The 16,080-nt window shown below is 43.7% G+C and overlaps 1 long non-coding RNA gene and 1 pseudogene across 1 annotated transcript; both read left to right on the top strand.

Moving 5' to 3' along the window:
* The first annotated feature begins 1,333 nt into the window (after positions 1-1,333).
* On the top strand, positions 1,334-4,644 carry LOC123129183 (uncharacterized). The gene is made up of 3 exons (XR_006463627.1): positions 1,334-1,465; positions 1,720-1,803; positions 4,585-4,644. It is a non-coding gene; the product is annotated as an uncharacterized lncRNA (long non-coding RNA).
* A 415-nt stretch (positions 4,645-5,059) lies between these two features.
* Positions 5,060-15,502, top strand: LOC123129863 (protein PHLOEM PROTEIN 2-LIKE A10-like; annotated as a pseudogene).
* Positions 15,503-16,080: the final 578 nt, after the last annotated feature.

A 16,080-nucleotide genomic window follows, 5' to 3' on the forward strand; every position in this document is an offset into this window, starting at 1 on the left:
GGGCCGCGCCCTCCCCTCCTAGTCCAATTCGGACTCCCTTGAGGGGGGGCGCGCCACCTCTTGGGCTGCTGCCCTCTCTCTCCCCTCAGGCCCAATAAGGCCCATTACTTCCCCGGGGGGTTCCGGTAACCCCTCCGGCTCTCCGGTTTTCTTCGAAATCATCCGGAACACTTCCGGTGTCCGAATATAGTCATCCAATATATCAATCTTTATGTCTCGACCATTTTGAGACTCCTCGTCATGTCCGTGATCATATCCGGGACTCCGAACTAACTTCGGTACATCAAAACTCATAATAACTGTCATCGTAACGTTAAGCGTGCGGACCCTACGGTTCGAGAACAATGTAGACATGACCGAGACACGTCTCCGGTCAATAACCAATAGCGGGACCTGGATGCCCATACTGGCTCCTACATATTCTACGAAGATCTTTATCGGTCAGACCGCATAACAACATACGTTGTTCCCTTTGTCATCGGTATGTTACTTGCCCGAGATTCGATCATCGGTATCCAATACCTAGTTCAATCTCGTTACCGGCAAGTCTCTTTACTCGTTCCATAATACATCATCTCGCAACTAACTCATTAGTCACAATGCTTGCAAGGCTTATGTGATGTGCATTACCAAGAGGGCCCAGAGATACCTCTCCGATAATCGGAGTGACAAATCCTATTCTCGAAATACGCCAACCCAACATCTACCTTTGGAGACACCTGTAGTACTCCTTTATAATCACCCAGTTACGTTGTGACGTTTGGTAGCACCCAAAGTGTTCCTCCGGTAAACGGGAGTTGCATAATCTCATAGTCATAGGAACATGTATAAGTCATGAAGAAAGCATACTAAACGATCGGGTGCTAAGCTAATGAAATGGGTCATGTCAATCAGATCATTCAACTAATGATGTGACCTCGTTAATCAAATAACAACACCAATTTCATGGTTAGGAAACATAACCATCTTTGATTAACGAGCTAGTCAAGTAGAGGCATACTAGTGACACTAAGTTTGTCTATATATTCACACATGTATTATGTTTCCGGTTAATACAATTCTAGCATGAATAATAAGCATTTATCATGATATAAGGAAATAAATAATAACTTTATTATTGCTTATAGGGCATATTTCCTTCAGAGTGATCTTGCTTTTCCTCTTAAAAGTGCAGATTTGAAAAAAATCTGTACTGGTTCAGTGTTTTGTCTAATTAGAAATAGCTCTAATCAATAACCATTACGAAGCCACCTAATTAGAAATGACTCTAATCAATAACCATTACAAAGCCTCTGTGTGTGTGACCGCTGATCTTTCTATTTTCTTGGCTTGCAGGTCGCTGCTAGAGCCGGACAAGGTCATGACTTGCCTTACCTGGTGAGGTACTGGCTAGGAAGAGTGCAAGCCGCCACCACCACATACCAGATGGTGCCGTTAAGGACATCGTACTGCTGATGATCTACAGGTCCATTTCTCCTTCTCCCTCTCTCTCATATGTCAAGCTCAATTCCTTATCATTTTGCACAATGGAGGTCCCTTGAAAGCCACTTGACCGAAATCCTGTGTCTTGTGATATGCATTTCATACAGTTGCTTTCCTTTGATATTTTTCTGCTTTGTATTTGTCTATGGATATGAACAAATATGATTATGATTCCTGCGTTGCATATGCCTGCTTTCCATTAATGATAAATGGTGAACAACTATGGTGTTTTTCCAGCTTAACTACAGAAAGTTGAAATGTGCCTAGCTCGAACCCACTTGTCACTCCAGCGTCTTCCTTTCTACTTCATATATGGTTCTGGTATGTCCTTTATACTCAGTACATTCATGTCTGGTTTTGAGATCTGCTAAATTTAATGTTGCGCCACATGCAAGATAGATTATCTCCATATATTATTGAAGGAAATATGCCCTAGAGGCAATAATAAAGTTATTATTTATTTCCTTATATCATGATAAATGTTTATTATTCATGCTAGAATTGCATTAACCGGAAACATAATACATGTGTGAACACATAGACAAACAGAGTGTCACTAGTATGCCTCTACTAGACTAGCTCGTTAATCAAAGATGGTTAAGTTTCCTAACCATGAACAAAGAGTTTTTATTTGATTAACGAGGTCACATCATTAGTTGAATGATCTGATTGACATGACCCATTCCATTAGCTTAGCACCCGGTCGTTTAGTATGTTGCTATTGCTTTCTTCATGACTTATACATGTTCCTATGACTATGAGATTATGCAACTCCCGTTTGCCGGAGGAACACTTTGTGTGCTACCAAACGTCACAACGTAACTGGGTGATTATAAAGGAGCTCTACATGTGTCTCCAATGGTAGATGTTGGGTTGGCGTATTTCGTGAATGGGATTTGTCCCTCCGATTGTCGGAGAGGTATCTCTGGGCCCTCTCGGTAATGCACATCACTTAAGCCTTGCAAGCATTCCAACTAATAAGTTAGTTGCGGGATGATGTATTACGGAACGAGAAAAGAGACTTGCCGGTAACGATATTGAACTAGGTATTGGATACCGACGATCGAATCTCGGGCAAGTAACATACCGATGACAAAGGGAACAACGTATGTTGTTATGCGGTCTGACCGATAAAGATCTTCGTAGAATATGTAGGAGCCAATATGGGCATCCAGGTCCCGCTATTGGTTATTGACCGGAGAAGTGTCTCGGTCATGTCTACATTGTTCTCGAACCGTAGGGTCCGCACGCTTAACGTTACGATGACAGTTATTATGAGTTTTGATGTACCGAAGTTAGTTCGGAGTCCCGGATGTGATCACGGACATAACGAGAAGTCTCGAAATGGTCGAGACATAAAGATTGATATATTGGAAGCCTATATTTGGATATCGGAAGTGTTCCGGGTGAAATCGGGATTTTACCGGATTACCGGGAGGTTACCGGAACCCCCCGGGAGCCATATGGGCCTTCATGGGCCTTAGTGGAAAAGAGAAAAGGGGCAGCCCATAGGTGGCCACGCGCCCCCCTTCCCTTAGTCCTATTAGGACTAGGAGAAGGGGCCGGCCCCCCCCACTCTCTCTCTTTCCCCCTTTGGGAAACCTAGTCCAACTAGGATTGGGGGGGGGGAGTCCTACTCCCGGTGGGAGTAGGACTCCTCCTGCGCCCTCTCCCTGGCCGACGCACCCCTCCCCCTTGGCTCCTTTATATACAGGGGCAGGGGGCACCTCTAGACACACAAGTTGATCATTGAGATCGTTCCTTAGCCGTGTGCGGTGCCCCCTGCCACCATATTCCACCTCGATCATATCGTTGTAGTGCTTAGGCGAAGCCCTGCGTCGGTAGTACATCAAGATCGTCACCACGCCGTCGTGCTGACAGAACTCCTCCCCGAAGCTTTGCTGGATCGGAGCCCGGGGATCGTCATCGAGCTGTACGTGTGCTAAGAACTCGGAGGTGCCGGAGTAATGGTGCTTGGATCGGTCGGATCGGGAAGAAGACGTACGACTACTTCCTCTACGTTGTGTCAACGCTTCCGTTGCGATCTACAAGGGTACGTAGATCATGCTCTCCCCTCGTTGCTATGCATCACCATGATCTTGCGTGTGCGTAGGAAATTTTTTGAAATTACTACGTTCCCCAACAATTATTACTTTTGACAGACAAGAAGTTCAGATATTGTTGCTCTGTACTGATTATACTGAAATTATTTCTCTCTTATTGCTTTGGATGCTGAAATGTATTTCTGACCCTATACGAAAACAATTTTTTTTGTAGATAATGCATAACATAGTTTTTCTGTCTATAAACAAATTTTTGATGTATAAGCACTACCAAATCAGATTACCAGACTAAGAAATCTACCGCTCGCTCCAGTTTAGCTGCAGTTCTGGATCAGGATTTTAATCTAAAACTACTTGAGGCGACAACAAAATACATATACGAATCTGTAATTTGTAGACCACTGTGATAGCTGTAGCATAGTCGAGATGTTGTTGTGTCACTATGGGTATTTATAAATGAAGAAAAATGATAAATCTAACTGGTCGGAGGAGGTAAGCCAGAAGCGAGAATTTGAACAAGCCATGCCGCAACTGCATTAGGAAGGCTTGCATCACCATTATTTTAAGGAAGTTTAATCCACATATGTTTTGGGCATCTAATTTAAAATTATTGGCTGCATGGAAGTGGCACCTTTTAGTTCTTTGTGCTGCTACAAAAATAATCATGGTTGGGCTGTACATTTGACTGGCAACCTAAGTTGATTTTACTATTTTTCTTCTTGGTAAGCTTTCAGTTATATTAGCAAAAATGGTGCTTGAAGGTTTCAAATATATCACACCAGAACTATTCCAAGATTGCTATTGAAATCTTCCTTCTGGAAGTACTTGAAGGAAGATTCTTGCCCAGTTCAGCCGCTTTAATATTCTTGAAGGACACATCAAAGATTTCTGGGTGATGCAAATTTATATGAATTACACATGGTATTTACTTTCAGAAATCTGGATAGTCTAAGGACGTTAGCAAGTTGTGATGGTTACCAAAGTAGTTAACTAATCCTACTTAGTATTAGCTCTTGCCAATCACATTGTATACGTATAGTCTGTAGTTCTCTATTGGCGGCGGAAGACGAGGTGTGCGCTGAGGATCCCAACGAGGAAGAGGTGAGCCGCCGTGACATCAAAGCTCTCGCACCACTGCTCCCCGTCGAGCTTGCACGTGCACTGGATCCGGTGGCCAATACAACCCGTCCATTTGCCGGCACCTCCAAGCAACGCCTACAGCAGCGGGTGAGCCACCCTACTCGGCAGTTTGTTCTTTGCATCCTTTGAAACGAATCGACACACTACTGAACTTTATATCCGGTCTGCTGTCCTGAAAAATAATACTATCTACAAAGTTGTCTCTGTCCAAAAGATCACAGAGATTCCAGATGATATGAAAGCAATTTACAAGTATGTGAAATATGACCACCCCATGCTTTAATTTAAAAAGGTGTTAGTTTTCACATGTGTAACCTTTTCTATATCATTGAACCAGGACTCTTTAGGAAATCAAGTAGAAAATTGTTGTTGACATGGCTGTCGGTCGTGGCTACTACATTAATCAAAGCCAGGGGCTTAATTATCCTGTAGGTTGACTATACCTTGGTGTTAGTAGCTCTTTGTTGATAACTATCATACTTGCATAGCTGGTTGATTGATTTGATTATAACCAAACTGCACCGACATAATTTTAAGATCGTGATTATTCAAATGAAAAATGATGGAAGAAATATATGTACCAAAGTCGCATCTGTTGAGATCATGAGTAGGCACAATTGCTCCTTCGAATTATTGTGATATTGTAGTCCTCTTTAGTCTTATAAATTATGTATTGTGGTGCTCCACCTCCTTTTCTCTTCTTGCCAGGACATATACTCTGCATGGGAAGTTGTGTGCTTGCTACGAGCTTAAGGCAATGGGATGGACCAGACAATGCGCCAAGATATGTTGGCAACAGTTACATTATCTATAAAGACGATCTCATGTTTGATTACTCTTACAAAGATTTGTACTTTGTTTACATCTGGGTAATGTGTCGAGACAGACACCACCTGTCAGCATCAAAATAAGAATACGGCGCCAGAACCTGGATTACTACTAACTTAGCATTACCTATTTGAACAAAACATTGGGACCGGCACCCTTGCGCCAAGGCGCGGTCCTGATCTAGTTCCTATGAACACATGCATGCACACTACTTCTTCCGGTTCTAAATATTTGTCTTTCTAGACATTTCAAATGGACTACTACATACAGATGCATGTAGACATATTTTAGAGTGTAAATTCATTCATTTTGCTCCGTATGTAGTCACTTGTTGAAATATCTAGAAAGACAAATATTTAGGAACAGAGAGAGTATATCCCTGTAATCACCTCCGAGATAAATTGATTTGCAAAAAATGTTCCATCGCTAACGAGCGACACAAAAACAATGTATGTACGCTGTTCCACATCTAGATACAAATATAAATTAGAACGAAATATGTATTTGGCAACCCTGTGCCCGATTGCAAAACTGCCACACCACTCGGTGTCCCTTCGAGCGGCATCGCAGCATGATCCTGTTGGGGAACGTAGTAATTTCAAAAAAAATCCTATGCACACGCAAGATCATGATAATGCATAGCAACGAGAAGGGAGAGTGTTGTCTACGTACCCTCGTAGACCGAAGCGGAAGCGTTGATGCAACGTAGAGGAAGTAGTCGTACGTCTTCCCGATCCGACCGATCCAAGCACCGTTACTCCGGCACCTCTGAGTTCTTGGCACACGTTCAGCTCGATGACGATCCCCGGGCTCCGATCCAGCAAAGCGTCGGGGAGGAGTTCCGTCAGCACGACGGCGTGGTGATGATCTTGATGTTCTACCGTCGCAGGGCTTCGCCTAAGCACTGCAACAATATGACCGAGGTGGAATATGGTGGAAAGGGGCACCGCACACGGCTAAGGAACGATCATGAAGATCAACTTGTGTGTCATGGGGTGCCCCCTGCCCCCGTATATAAAGGAGCAAGGGAGGAAGGGGCGGCCGGCCTAGGAGGGGGCGCGCCAAGGGGAGTCCTACTCCCATCGGGAGTAGGACTCCCTCTTTCCATGTTGGAGTAGGAGAAGCGGAAAGAGGGGGAGAGGAAGAAGGAAAAGGGGGCTGCGCCCCTTGTCCAATTCGGACCAGAGGGGGGGCGCAGGCCTCCTTCCTTTTGGCCTCTCTCCTCTATTCCCGTATGGCCCAATAAGGCCCATATACTCCCCGGCGAATTCCCGTAACTCTCCGGTACTCCGAAAAATACCCGAATCACTCGGAACCTTTCCGAAGTCCGAATATAGTCGTCCAATATATCGATCTTTATGTCTCGACCATTTCGAGACTCCTCGTCATATCACCGATCTCATCCGGGACTCTGAACTCCTTCGATACATCAAAACTCATAAACTCATAATATAACTGTCATCGAAACCTTAAGCGTGCGGACCCTACGGTTCGAGAACAATGTAGACATGACCAAGACACATCTCCGGTCAATAACCAATAGCGGGACCTGGATGCCCATATTGGCTCCTACATATTCTACGAAGATCTTTATCGGTCAGACCGCATAACAACATACGTTGTTCCCTTTGTCATCGGTATATTACTTGCCGGAGATTCGATCGTCGGTATCCAATACCTAGTTCAATCTCGTTACCGGCAAGTCTCTTTACTCGTTCCGTAATACATCATCCCGCAACTAACTCATTAGTTGCAATGCTTGCAAGGCTTAAGTGATGTGCATTACCGAGAGGGCCCAGAGATACCTCTCCGACAATCGGAGTGACAAATCCTAATATCGAAATACGCCAACCCAACATGTACCTTTGGAGACACCTGTAGAGCACCTTTATAATCACCCAGTTACGTTGTGACGTTTGGTAGCAAACAAAGTGTTCCTCCGGCAAATGGGAGTTGCATAATCTCATAGTCATAGGAACATGTATAAGTCATGAAGAAAGCAATAGCAACATACTAAACGATCGGGTGCTAAGCTAATGGAATGGGTCATGTCAATCAGATCATTCAACTAATGATGTGATCCCGTTAATCAAATAACAACTCTTTGTCCATGATTAGGAAACATAACCATCTTTGATTAACGAGCTAGTCAAGTAGAGGCATACTAGTGACACTGTTTGTCTATGTATTCACACATGTATTATGTTTCCGGTTAATACAATTCTAGCATGAATAATAAACATTTATCATGAAATAAGGAAATAAATAATAACTTTATTATTGCCTCTAGGGCATATTTCCTTCAGTCTCCCACTTGCACTAGAGTCAATAATCTAGTTCACATCGCCATGTGATTTAACAGCAATAGTTCACATCACCATGTGATTAACACCCATAGTCGACATCGATATGTGACCAAAACCCAAAGGGTTTACTAGAGTCAGTAATCTAGTTCACATCGCTATGTGATTAACACCCATAGAGTACTAAGGTGTGATCATGTTTTGCTTGTGAGATAATTTTAGTCACCGGGTCTGTCATATTCAGATCCGTAAGTATTTTGAAAATATCTATGTCAACAATGCTTTGTATGGAGCTACTCTAGCTAATTGCTCCCACTTTCAATATGTATCTAGATCGAGACTTAGAGTCATCTAGATTAGTGTCAAAACTTGCATCGGCGTAACCCTTTACAACGAACCTTTTTTTCTTCCATAATCGAGAAACATATCCTTATTCCACTAAGGATAATTTTGACCGCTATCCAGTGATCTACTCCTAGATCACTATTGTACTCCCTTGCCAAAATCAGTGTAGGGTATGCAATAGATCTGGTACACAGCATGGCATACTTTATAGAACCTATGACTGAGGCATAGGGAATGACTTTCATTCTCTTTCTATCTTCTGTCGTGGTCGTGCTTTGAGTCTTACTCAACTTCACACCTTGTAACATAGGCAAGAAACTTTTTCTTTGACTGTTCCATTTTGAACTACTTCAAAATCTTGTCAAGGTATGTACTCATTGAAAAAACTTATCAAGCCTCTTGATCTATCTCTATAGATCTTGATACTCAATATGTAAGCAGCTTCACCGAGGTCTTTCTTTGAAAAATCCTTTCAAACACTCCTTTATGCTTTGCAGAATAATTCTACATTATTTCCGATCAACAATATGCCATACACATATACTTATCAGAAATGCTGTAGTGCTCCCACTCACTTTCTTGTAAATACAGGCTTCACCGCAAGTCTGTATAAAACTATATGCTTTGATCAACTTATCAAAGCGTATATTCCAACTCCGAGATGCTTGCACCAGTCCATAGATGGATCGCTGGAGCTTGCATATTTTGTTAGCACTTTTAGGATTGACAAAACCTTCTGGTTGCATCATATACAAATCTTCTTTAAATCCATTAAGGAATGCAGTTTTGTTTATCCATTTGCTAGATTTCATAAAATGCGGCAATTGCTAACATGATTCGGACAGACTTAAGCATTGATATGAGTGAGAAACTCTCATCGTAGTCAACACCTTGAACTTGTCGAAAACCCTTTGCGACAATTCTAGCTTTGTAGATAGTAACACTACTATCCGTGTCCGTCTTCCTCTTGAAGATCCATTTATTATCAATGGCTTGCCGATCATCGGGCAAATCCATCAAAGTCCATACTTTGTTCTCATACATGGATCATATCTCAGATTTCATGGCCTCAAACCATTTCGTGGAATCTGGGCTCATCATCGCTTCCTCATAGTTCGTAGGTTCGTCATGGTCAAGTAACATGACCTCTAGAACAGGATTACCGTACCACTCTGGTGCGGATCTCACTCTGGTTTACCTATGAGATTCGGTAGTAACTTGATCTGAAGTTACATGATCATCATCATTAGCTTCCTCACTAATTGGTGTAGTAGTCACAAGAACAGATTTCTGTGATGAACTACTTTCCAATAAGGGAGAAGGTACAATTACCTTATCAAGTTTTCTACTTTCCTCCCACTCACTTCTTTCGAAAGAAACTCCTTCTCTATAAAGGATCCATTCTTAGCAACAAATGTCTTGCCTTCGGATCTGTGATAGAAGGTGTACCCAACAGTCTCCTTTGGGTATCCTATGAAGACATATTTCTCCGATTTGAGTTTGAGCTTATCGAGATGAAACTTTTTCACATAAGCATCGCAACTCCAAACTTTAAGAAACGACAGCTTAGATTTCTTGCCAAACCATAGTTCACACGGTGTCGTCTCAACAGATTTAGATGGTGCCCTATTTAACGTGAATGCAGCTGTCTCTAATGCATAACCCCAAAATGATAGTGGTAGATCGGTAAGAGACATCATAGATCGCACTATATCTAATAAAGTACGGTTATGACGTTCGGACACACCATTACACTATGGTGTTCCAGGTGGCGTGAGTAGTGAAACTATTTCACATTGTTTTAATTGAAGGCCAAACTCGTAACTCAAATATTTTACCTCTGCGATCATATCGTAGAAACTTTTATTTTCTTGTCACGATGATTTTCCACTTCACTCTGAAATTCTTAGAACTGTTCAAATGTTTCAGACTTATGTTTCATCAAGTAGATATCCCTATATCTTCTCAAATCATCTGTGAAGGTCAGAAAATAATGATACCTGCTGCAAGCCTTAATATTCATCGGACCACATACATCAGTATGTATGATTTCCAACAAATCTATTGCTTGCTTCATTGTTCCGGAGAACGGCATTTTAGTCATCTTGCCCATAAGGCATGGTTCGCAAGCATCAAGTGATTCCAAAAGCCCATCAGCATGGAGTTTCTTCATGCGCTTTACACCAATATGACCTAAACGGCAGTGCCACAAATAAGTTGCACTATCATTATTAACTTTGCATCTTTTGGTTTCAATATTATGAACATGTGTATCACTATGGTCGAGATCCAACGAACCATTTTCATTGGGTGTGTAACCATATAAGGTTTTATTCATGTAAACAGAACAACAATTGTTCTCTAACTTAAATGAATAACTGTATTGCAATAAACATGATCAAATCATATTCGTGCTCAACGCAAACACCAAATAACACTTATTTAGTTTCAACACTAATCCCGAAAGTATAGGTAGAGTGCGATGATGATCATATCAATCTTGGAACTACTTCCAACACACATCGTCACCTCGACTTTTACTAGTTTCTGTTTATTCTGCAACTCCCGTTTCGAGTTACTACTCTTAGCAACTGAACCAGTATCAAATACTGAGGGGTTGCTATAAACACTAGTAAAGTACACATCAATAACATGTATATCAAATATACTTATGTTCACTATGCCATCCTTCTTATCCACCAATCACTTGGGGTAGTTCCGCTTTCAGTGACCAGTCCCTTTGCAGTAGAAGCACTTAGTCTCAGGCTTAGGACTAGACTTGGGCTTCTTCACTTGAGCAGCAACTTGCTTGCCGTTCTTCTTACAGTTCCCCTTCTTCCCTTTGCCCTTTTCTTGAAACTAGTGATCTTGTCAACCATCAACACTTGATGTTTTTCTTGATTTCTACCTTCGTTGATTTCAGCATCACGAAGAGCTTGGGAGTTGTTTCCGTTATCCCTTGCTTATTATAGTTCATCACGAAGTTCTACTAACTTGGTGATGGTGACTAGAGAATTCTGTCAATCACTATCTTATCTGGAAGATTAACTCCCACTTGATTCAAGCGATTGTAGTACCCAGACAATTTGAGCACATGCTCACTAGTTGAGCGATTCTCCTCCATCTTTTAGCTATAGAACTTGTTGGAGACTTCATATCTCTCAACTCGGGTATTTGCTTGAAATATTAACTTCAATACCTGGAACATCTCATATGGTCCATGACGTTCAAAACATATTTGAAGTCCCGATTCTAAGCTATTAAGCATGGTGCACTAAACTATCAAGTAGTCATCATATTGAGCTAGCCAAACGTTCATAACGTCTGCATCTGCTCCTGCAATAGGTCTGTCACCTAGCGGTGCATCAAGGACATAATTCTTCTGTGCAGCAATGAGGATAAACCTCAGATCACGGATCCAATCCGCATCATTGCTACTAACATCTTTCAACATAGTTTTTCTCTAGGAACATATCAAAATAAACACAGGGAAGCAACAACGCGAGCTATTGATCTACAACATGATTTGCAAAATACTACCAGGACTAAGTTCATGATAAATTTAAGTTCAATTAATCATATTACTTAAGAACTCCCACTTAGATAGACATCCCTCTAATCCTCTAAGTGATCACGTGATCCACATCAACTAAACCATGTCCGATCATCACGTGAGATGGAGTAGTTTCATTGGTGAACATCACTATGTTGATCATATCTACTATATGATTCACGCTCAACCTTTCGGTCTCCATGTTCCGAGGCCATATCTGTATATGCTTGGCTCGTCAAGTATAACCTGAGTATTCCGCGTGTGCAACTGTTTTGCACCCGTTGTATTTGAACATAGAGCCTATCACACCCGATCATCACGTGGTGTCTCAGCACGAAGAACTTTCGCAACGGTGCATACTCAGGGAGAACACTTCTTGATAATTCAGTGAGAGATCATCTTATAATGCTACCGTCAATCAAAGCAAGATAAGATGCATAAAAGATAAACATCACATGCAATCAATATAAGTGATATGATATGGCCATCATCATCTTGTGCTTGTGATCTCCATCTCCGAAGCACTGTCGTGATCACCATCGTCACCGGCGCGACACCTTGATCTCCATCGTAGCATCGTTGTCGTCTCGCCAATCTTATGCTTCCACGACTATCGCTACCGCTTAGTGATAAAGTAAAGCATTACAGCGCGATTGTATTGCATACAATAAAGCGACAACCATATGGCTCCTGCCAGTTGCCGATAACTCGGTTACAAAACATGATCATCTCATACAATAAAATTTAGCATCAAGTCTTGACCATATCACATCACAACATGCCCTGCAAAAACAAGTTAGATGTCCTCTACTTTGTTGTTGCAAGTTTTACGTGGCTGCTACAGGCTTAAGCAAGAACCAATCTTACCTACGCATCAAAACCACAACGATAGTTTGTCAAGTTGGTGTTGTTTTAACCTTCGCAAGGACCGAGCGTAGCCACACTCGGTTCAACTAAAGTTGGAGAAACTGTCACCCGCAAGCCACCTATGTGCAAAGCACGTCGGGAGAACCGGTCTCGCGTAAGCGTATGCGTAATGTCGGTCCGGGCCGCTTCGTCCAACAATACCGCCGAACCAAAGTATGACATGCTGGTAAGCAGTATGACTTATATCACCCACAACTCACTTGTGTTCTACTCGTGCATATAACATCAACACATAAAACCTAGGCTCGGATGCCACTGTTGGGGAACGTAGTAATTTCAAAAAAAATCCTACGCACACGCAAGATCATGGTGATGCATAGCAACGAGAGGGGAGAGTGTTGTCTATGTACCCTCGTAGACCGAAGCGGAAGCGTTGACGCAACGTAGAGGAAGTAGTCGTACGTCTTCCCGATCCGACCGATCCAAGCACCGTTACTCCGGCACCTCCGAGTTCTTGGCACATGTTCAACTCGATGACGATCCCCGGGCTCCGATCCAGCAAAGCGTCGTGGAGGAGTTCCGTCAGCACGACGGCGTGGTGACGATCTTGATGTTCTACCGTCGCAGGGCTTCGCCTAAGCACTGCAACAATATGACCGGGGTGGAATATGGTGGAAGGGGGCACCGCACATGGCTAAGGAACGATCATGAAGATCAACTTGTGTGTCATGGGGTGTCCCCTGCCCCCGTATATAAAGGAGCAAGGGAGGAAGGGCCGGCCGGCCTAGGAAGGGGCGCGCCAAGGGGAGTCGTACTCCCGACATCGGGAGTTGGACTCCCTCTTTCCTTGTTGGAGTAGGAGAAGGGGAAAGAGGGGGAGAGGAAGAAGGAAAAGGGGGCTGCGCCCCTTGTCCAATTCGGACCAGAGGGGGGGCGCAGGCCACCTTCCTTTTGGCCTCTCTCATCTATTCCTGTATGGCCCAATAAGGCCCATATACTCCCCGGAGAATTCCCGTAACTCTCCGGTACTCCGAAAAATACCCGAATCACTCGGAACCTTTCTGAAGTCCGAATATAGTCGTCCAATATATCGATCTTTACGTCTCGACTATTTCAAGACTCTCCGTCATATCCCCGATCTCATCCGGGACTCCGAACTCCTTTGATACATCAAAACTCATAAACTCATAATATAACTGTCATCGAAAGCTTAAGCGTGCGGACCCTACGGTTCGAGAACAATGTAGACATGACCGAGACACATCTCCGGTCAATAACCAATAGCGGGACCTGGATGCCCATATTGGCTCCTACATATTCTACGAAGATCTTTATCGGTCAGACCGCATAACAACATACGTTGTTTCCTTTGTCATCGGTATGTTACTTGCCTGAGATTCGATCGTCGGTATCCAATACCTAGTTCAATCTCGTTACCGGCAAGTCTCTTTACTCGTTCCGTAATACATCATCCCGCAACTAACTCATTAGTTGCAATGCTTGCAAGGCTTAAGTGATATGCATTACCGAGAGGGCCCAGAGATACCTCTCCGACAATCGGAGTGACAAATCCTAATCTTGAAATACGCCAACCCAACATGTACCTTTGGAGACACCTGTAGAGCACCTTTATAATCACCCAGTTACGTTGTGACGTTTGGTAGCACACAAAGTGTTCCTCCGGCAAACGGGAGTTGCATAATCTCATAGTCATAGGAACATGTATAAGTCATGAAGAAAGCAATAGCAACATACTAAACGATCGGGTGCTAAGCTAATGGAATGGGTCATGTCAATCAGATCATTCAACTAATGATGTGATCCCGTTAATCAAATAACAACTCTTTGTCCATGGTTAGGAAACATAACCATCTTTGATTAACGAGCTAGTCAAGTAGAGGCATACTAGTGACACTCTGTTTGTCTATGTATTCACACATGTATTATGTTTCTGGTTAATACAATTCTAGCATGAATAATAAACATTTATCATGAAATAAGGAAATAAATAATAACTTTATTATTGCCTTTAGGGCATATTTCCTTCAGATCCACTTTTTTCGGTTCTTCCACTCCTTCCCCGCACTCGTCCTCTCCAAGCTCGCCGCCTCCGACCACGTCTCCTCCGCCGCCTCCGCCCTCTCCGAGTCGCTCGCCTCGGGGGCCCTCCGCGCCTTATCCTCCCACCGGGCCGCCCGGGGCCTGGATCCTCCCTCCCCGCCGCTGCACAACCGGATCTTGAACCGCCTCCTCTCCCCCGACGGCGTCGGGTTCGCCTCCGCCGTCCTCGGGAGCTTCGCCGGGAACCTCATGCTCTCCTGCCATGATCCCGAGACCCGGCCCCGCGCCCCTAGCCAGGCGGACTGGCTCGCCACGCTGTGCAGCGACAGGGGCAAGGAGGCCGCCGCGGAGCTCGTCCGGGTGTTCGTCAGCACCGCCGTCGCCGCCTACCTCGATAGGACCGCGTCACTGACCCCAAGCACGACGCCAAGCTCAAGGACCTGCTCGTGTCCGTCTACAACGACGCCGTCGAGACGTTTGTCAAGACCTCACGGCAGGTCACAAAGGAGGCCTCCATTTCTCGAGCTGAAGCAGCAGTGGTGCAAGAGGTCTGCAATTCTGGTCCTAGCTATGTAATGGAGAGAGTATCGACCACATTGGCCATGCCAAGCAACCGGAGGTTTGTGCTGGATGTCACGGGCAGGGTCACCGCAGAGATGGTCCGGTCATTCCTCGAGTTCTCGACCCAGCGGGTGTCCGCTAGTGCACGAATGAGCATTGTCGTTGCCCGTGACGAAATCACCGAAAGGGGTCTCGTCGCCATCAAGTACCTGAGCGCCAAGTCCATGGCCAGCTTCACCTTATGCCTCACAATGTGCATGCACATTTCAGTTGGAATGAGGTTCCCGTTGCCGGCCTAGGCATAGCTTGGTGTGGACTTCAAGGTGACATTGTTCCAGTTATCCTGATTGTAGTTGGAAAGTAAAGTATGTAGATTGCAAATTGATCGTTTGCTACTGCTAGCCTTTTTTCTGTGTTGTTGACTAGCATTTGGAAGCAGAAATCTGTTCGATTTGTAGTTGTTGGTTTGTTGTTTGTGATAGTCTGATAGGGAGTATATAGGCCACGAATGGATAATTTTGCAACTTTAGTGTAAGGTTTCATATGTATTATGGTGTTGTATCCTAGTGTCTTCGTCGTCTTTTCTGAAGGAAGTAGGTGTTAGTATCTTATTGATGCTGACTAGTGATGTTCTTCAGCATCAGCTCTCTGTGTGTGGATAAGCTATTTCAGGCAACAATAGCAGGAAACTTGTCCACTTATGTTTTCCATTCCCTTTTTGCCATGATTTGTGGAAAAGCAAATATGAATTGATCAGAGATTTGTGCCTGGATATACCCCTGATAAATAGCACGGTACTATACCTCCCTCCCATGATATTTTTATGTGTAAATAGTATGAAAACATATGCACTGCGATAACTAAACATCATGATAAG

Source organism: Triticum aestivum, chromosome 6A, assembly GCF_018294505.1.
Source record: "Triticum aestivum cultivar Chinese Spring chromosome 6A, IWGSC CS RefSeq v2.1, whole genome shotgun sequence".
NCBI lineage: Eukaryota > Viridiplantae > Streptophyta > Magnoliopsida > Poales > Poaceae > Triticum > Triticum aestivum.